General features: G+C 48.0%; 1 long non-coding RNA gene across 1 annotated transcript; it reads left to right on the top strand.

Annotated features, from left to right (window-relative positions):
- On the top strand, positions 1–5,484 carry LOC148220171 (uncharacterized). Its single transcript, XR_015799030.1, has 2 exons — positions 1–987; positions 4,343–5,484. It is a non-coding gene; the product is annotated as an uncharacterized LOC148220171 (long non-coding RNA).
- The last annotated feature ends 1,370 nt before the right edge of the window (positions 5,485–6,854 follow it).

The following is a 6,854-nucleotide window of genomic DNA, read 5'->3' on the forward strand; positions in this document are numbered from 1 at the left end:
ACCCCTTCCGAATATGATCTATGGGAAAGCCTATGGAAAAGATCTTTAAAAGTGCTTTTACAAGAGCTTTTAAAAAGCTCAGATAATGCAAAGGATGCTGATAATAATGATATCACATATGAACACCTATGTGGGGAAAAAGATTGGCATTGCCCTGAAAACCAAACTAGAGTACTATCTAAGTCTGTCTTAGATAAGATATGCAATGCTGCAGAAAAAGCCTTTAACCAATTACCAACAGTAGATACTAAAGGCAGTTATATTAACATTAAACAGTTTACTTCTGAGAGTTTCTTACAGTTTGTGGACCGCCTTCGTATGCAAGTAGAAAGACAAGTGTCTGATCCAATATTACAAGCTGAATTAATTAAAGAAATGGCTCAGAGGAATGCTAATGAAACCTGCCGTAGGGTTATCCTTGGCCTTCCCCTGGAGCCAGCACCTAGCCTAGCACAGATGATTGAAGCTTGCGCCAAAAAAGCAGAACTGTTCAGTGGACACGAAAGAAATCCAGGACTGGCACACCCAAGAACCATGGCAGCTGTAACACCAGAAGCCAAGAAGCAACCAATGTCACCAGAGCAACTGCAGCACATCATCTGCTTCCAGTGCAAGCAGCCAGGACACTTCGCCAGGGACTGTCCACACAACCAGAAACAGAAAAAAACCAACAAACAAAAAAACTAATTTTACAGCGCGTACCCGCCATTAACACCATAGCGCGCTCAGCTATAAATACTGCGGGCTCCACACTAGCAAAAGACTCTCTCTTCATAAACAAAAAGGGGGAGGATGGGATAGAGGGTGTGGGGATGTATGTCAGTGAAAATATCAAATGTTCAGTTAACAAGGTTTGGAAGCCACTAGGCCGTTTTAGGCTTGTGACTACCAGAGGTTTTCATTTCAGGTCACCTGATTGGACAGTCATAACAGTGGACTTACCTAACAGTACACAGGACGTGACGTTAAACCACATGAAACTGGACAGTGAGTACTTTGTTGTCGGTGACACAGCACACACACCCCTAGAGATTGAGGTGGTTCCCATGACCATCAAGGGAAGCATAACTAGCCTCATTCTCCTGGCACGATGTCCTCTACCACCATATTACCTGGCTGAGGGACAAATCCTTGCCCAGGCCATTCCTGTTCCACAGGAGGTCCCAGTAGATGGAAAATCACCTGAAGTCTACTGGGCAGAAGTGGTGGGTGAGGACAAGCCCTCTCTGGCATGCAACCTAACCCATGGATCAGATCACCTCCATGTGGAGGGGGTACTGGACACGGGTGCTGATGTGACTATCATACCTGAAAGGATGTGGCCGTCACATTGGGAACTTCAGCCTGTGGCAGGCAGAATCCAGGGTGTAGGAGGAGTAAAATTGGCAAAAATATCAAAAAGCATCGTACAAATCGAGGGGCCGGATGGAAAATTGGCTAGCATCTGTCCATTTGTTACAGATTATAAATGCCCTCTATGGGGGAGAGACACCATGTCGCAGTGGGGGGTAAAATTAATTATCTCTAAAACTCCTCGGGATTTTTAGAAGCGGCCACTGTGGGGCGCCCTACCCAAAAGTTAAAATGGCTAGATGATACCCCAAAGTGGGTAGCACAGTGGCCCATGAGTAAGGAAAAGCTCAGGGCGCTTGAGGAGCTTGTGGAGGAACAATTGGCTAAAGGCCACATAGAAGAGACCACAAGTGCGTGGAATTTCCCAATTTTTGTAGTAAAGAAACCAGGGAAAGACAAGTGGAGGCTGCTCCACGACCTCCGGGAAATAAACAAAGTAATTGAAGACATGGGGTCTCTCCAACCTGGAATGCCTTCTCCAACAATGCTTCCCAGAGATTGGCAATTGGCTGTTCTAGACATCAAGGATTGTTTCTTTCATATTCCCTTACACCCAGAGGATGCCCCAAGGTTTGCCTTCTCGGTTCCTACCATCAATCGAGAGGCTCCAATGAGGCGCTACCACTGGAGAGTTCTGCCACAGGGAATGAAATGTAGTCCCTCCATCTGCCAGTGGTATGTGGCTTCATTGCTGTCCCAGGTGCGTGCCCAGAGAGGGGAGGCCATCATCCTGCATTACATGGATGATGTGCTAGTGTGTGCACCCGATAACTCTCTACTCCAGGACACACTTGACCTAGTGGTTAAAGTTTTAACCTCTGCTGGATTTCAATTGCAGGAGGACAAAGTCCAAAGGATGCCACCTTGGAAGTACCTGGGCTTGGAAATTACTGCACGGACCATTGTTCCGCAGAAATTGGAAATTAATTGTAATCCAAAAACCTTAGCAGATCTCCATTCCCTGTGTGGGTCATTGAATTGGGTTAGGCCCTGGCTAGGCCTCACTAATGAGGACCTAGAACCTCTCTTCAATTTATTGAAAGGGGAGAGAGAGCTGCTTTCTCCCAGGGAACTGACCCCAGAGGCAAAGACTGCAATTGAAAAGGTACAAAAGACCTTAGGAGAGAGGCAAGCTCACCGTTACCAACCCGAGCTGCCCTTCAAATTCATTATCCTAGGAAAACTGCCACACCTACACGGGTTAATATTCCAATGGATCAAGGAGCAGAGAGAGTCACTCTTAATCATAGAGTGGGTCTTCCTCTCCCACCAGAGATCCAAAACTATCACTAAGCCACAAGAGTTAATAGCACAGCTGATTCGGAAAGCAAGGATCAGCTGCATGAATTAGCTGGCTGTGACTTCACATGTATTCACCTCCCTGTTAAACTGTCTGAGGAGGGAAAGAACTCTCCTGACAAATTGACTAAAGAGATGTTTGAGCATTTGCTCCAGAGCAATGCCAGTCTCCAATTAGCCCTGGACAGCTACAGAGGACAAATATCAGTCCATGCCCCGTCTCACAAGCTGTTTAATGAGGAATTCCACCTCATTCCTCGTGAGAAGAGGAGTCGGAGACCACTCAAAGCTCTCACAGTGTTCACGGATGCATCTGGGGCATCCCACAAGTCGGTGATGACTTGGAGAAATCCTCAGACTCAGCATTGGGAAGCTGATGTTGAGTTTGTGGAAGGGTCACCCCAGGTAGCTGAACTGGCAGCAGTCGTGAGAGCCTTTGAAAAGTTCTCAGAGCCAATAAACTTGGTAACAGACTCAGCCTATGTAGCAGGGATAGTGTCCAGGGCAGAGCAGGCAGTGCTCAGAAACATCGAAAATGAGCAGCTTTTCAGGTTGCTTTCCAAACTAATTTATTTGATTTCTCATAGAGAACATCCGTTCTATGTGATGCATGTGAGATCACACACAGATTTGCCAGGCGAAATTGCAGAAGGGAACCGTCAGGCAGACTCCCTTGCAACCCCAGCAGAACAAGCAACCCCAGCAGAACCAGCACGCCTTCCTGACATCTTCCAACAGGCAAAGCTGAGCCACCAGCAGTATCACCAGAATACACCAGGTCTAATGCGTCAGTTCCAGCTAACACGGAGTCAGGCTCGAGCCATTGTGGCCACCTGTCCCAACTGTCAGCTGCACACCATGCCCTCAATAGGCATGGGGGTAAACCCCCGAGGTCTTGGCAGTTGTGAGGTATGGCAAACAGACATCACACACATTCCTAGTTTTGGTCGCCTCAAATATGTGCATGTTAGCATTGACACATATTCAGGTGCAGTCTATGCCTCTGCCCATGCAGGAGAAAGGGCTATGCATGCCAAACAACACCTAGTGCAAGCCTTTTCAGTGTTGGGGATCCCTAAGGAAATCAAAACTGATCAGGGCGCAGCGTATAAGTCCAAGGAGTTCCTGGAATTCGTCCAGCAGTGGGGAGTGGAACATAAAACTGGCACCTCCCACTCCCCCACAGGCCAAGGTATAGTGGAGCGAGCCACTCAGACACTCAAACAGGTTTTGGCTAAACAGAGCAGTTCAACTGTGTGGATGTCTCCACAGCAGAAGCTCTGCAAAGCCATGTTTACTATCAATTTCCTAAATTGTTCATTTGAAAACATGAGTCCACCTGTGGTACGTCACTTTAACAGTAGCAAACAATTCAAGTTATCCCAGCATCCTCCAGTTTTGATTAGGGACCCAGAAACCTGGGAAATCAAAGGTCCCTATGAACTTGTTACCTGGGGGCGTGGCTATGCATGTGTATCCACTCCCTCAGGCCCTCGGTGGATTCCCCAAAAGTGGGTGAAACCATTTGTTCCCAAACATCCTGCTCCAACTGAGGAGAACGAGGAACAAGTAGCAGTGGCTTCAAAAAGAAGACGCCGCAGAAAAAAGGGAAAAGAAATCCTCATAGAAGGTGGCATTCTGGCAAATAGAGACTTTTAATAGGTTTTATAATGTTTGTTTTTCCTTCTAGAGAAAACCTTCTCTTCTCTCAGTCCCGTGATGAACCCCATCCAAGCTGTCTTCCTGCTAACACTGAACAGTCTAGCAGCTGCATGGATCGTCCCTCAGCCACGTCAGAACGTCTGGGTGACCCTGGCACAGACGCTCCAACAAGAAAACATATGTCTGTCCACAGCAGCTAAAGCTCTAGGTGAATTGGGCCACCTAGAGTGTTGGGTTGTCAAACAGGCAAACTTAACATCCACCGCAATCAGCTCCCTCCTAGAAGACGAGGAAATCACCAGGCAGGCCACACTCCAAAATCGTGCTGCTATAGATTTTCTCTTACTACTACACGGACATGAGTGCCAGGAATTTGAAGGACTTTGCTGTATGGACCTGACCTTGAAAGCTCCTAACATCCATGCTGCCCTCCGAAACATGAACAACTTAATCGGACAAGTGAAGCAAGAATCTGAAGATTGGTTCAATGGACTGTTCAAAGGCTGGGGACTCACAGGGTGGTGGACATCTATAGTCAAAACAATTGTGTTAATTTTTGTTATTCTTTTCCTTGTAATAATGGCATTCGGGATCCTACGTCACTTGGTTTTCAAGGCTATTCATAGCCTCATTCCCTCTACCTCAGTAGTCAATCACATAGAAATGAAAGACTTGAAACAATCTAACCCTCCCGCCAGCTACAAGTGGTGGGCAAAATCGTAATTTGAATGATACCAATATCCTTCTTTCAACTTTGTTAAACAAAAAACGGGGAGATGTTGCGTTCCCTAGATACATTGTAAATGGTACATCCCGTGACCCCTGCTGTACCCTGTATCTTGGTCCCTCTCCCCTCCTGGCCACACAGAGCTGGCTGGGATCCAATTTCTCCCCGCCCCCCCTTTCCAGACCCTAGAAAAGGTCAGGACCCGCTGACCTCGCTCTCTTTCCCGCATTTTTTCCCCTCTCTTGCCCCGTTCTCTTTTTTCCCCACTCTCTCTTATCCCGTTCTCTCTTTTTTCCCCCCTCTCTTTTCCCGCATCTCTTTTTCCCCCAGATCTCTTATCCCGCTCTCCCTTTTTCCCCCTTTTTCTCTTCCCCCGTTCTCTTTTCCCTTCCCTTTTCACTCACTACCCACGAGAAATAAACCTGTAACTTTATCAGGGGAAAGAGCCTCTTTTGATATCTTATCTACGTCTCTGTGGCTAAGGCCCAGAGGAATATCACCCCAACACCTGAGCTAGACCGGTGGAAGGTGAAAGACTCTGTATAGGCCGGGAAAAAGCCGTAACACAGTACCCCTTCCACATGGAGGTGGTCTGATCCACGGGTTAGGTTGCATGCCAGAGAAGGTTTGTCCTCAACCACCACTTCTGCCCAGTAGACTTCAGGTGATTTTCCATCTACTGGGATCTCTGCTGGGATGGGAGTGGCCTGGGTGAGTGTTGGGGGTTGAATGGTTCCCTTTTCTTTCTATGGAATTTCTCCCATTGTTATGCTAAGTAGTTGTGGCTACACCTTCAAATGTTCTCTCGCAGGGGGATGGGTGGAGCGGGAATGGGGGCGGGGGAGATCGGAAAAGGAAAGGTGGGACGGGGGTCTGGAGCGGGCTAGAACTCTCTCGTTTGGCTCATGGAGTGAGAGGACGCCCCGTGCTCCGATCTGGCATCTCCCCTGCCATCCCAGCGCTGAGATCCACATTCCCTGCCGTTGGGCATTGCTCTGCTGCTCTCCCATCTCATCCTACTACCTCTGGACACTCTGCTGAGCACCACGACTGACACCGTGAGGGGGGAGTCGCTCCCCCATCCCTCTCACCCCTGGGCCGCTGCCACCATCACTCCAGCCCTCTTCAACTGCGCGGGACCTGCCCTGCCCCCAGCACCGGTAACTGAGTGCAGGGAGAGAGAGCTTTGGCCAAAGGGACTGGAACTGAGCTATACTGTTCTGTTCTGTTGTCAATTTTTATAGCTGTTTTTGTTTTCTGCCTTGTTAGATATCAGTAAAGAACTGTTATTCCTATCCCCATATCTCCTGCCTGAAGGCCTCTGATTTGAAACTAAAATAATTAAAAGGGAGGGGGCTGCACTCTGCATCTCAGGAAAGGGGTCCTCGGCTTTCCTTAGAACATACCTGTCTTTCAAACCAAGACTGAGGATTTGTCCCTCAACCAGGTAATATGGTGGTAGAGGACATCGCGCCAGGAGAATGAGGCCAGTTATGCTTCCCTTGATGGTCATGGGAGCTACCTCAATCTCTAGGGCTGTGTGTGCTGTGTCCCCGACAACAAAGTACTCACTGTCCAGTTTCATGTGGTTTAATGTCACATCCTGTGCGCTGTTAGGTAAGTCCACTGTTATGACTTTCCAATCAGGTGACCTGAAATGAAAACCTTTGGTAGTCACGAGCCTAAAACGGCCTAGTGGCTTCCAAACCTTGTTAATTGAACATTTAATATTTTCATTGCCATGCATCCCCACGCCCTCTATTCCATCCTCCCCCTTTTATTTTAAGAGAGAGTCTTTTGCCAGTGTGGAGCC

This window comes from Sturnus vulgaris, chromosome W, assembly GCF_052056855.1.
Source record: "Sturnus vulgaris isolate bStuVul1 chromosome W, bStuVul1.hap1, whole genome shotgun sequence".
In the NCBI taxonomy this organism is placed as follows: domain Eukaryota; kingdom Metazoa; phylum Chordata; class Aves; order Passeriformes; family Sturnidae; genus Sturnus; species Sturnus vulgaris.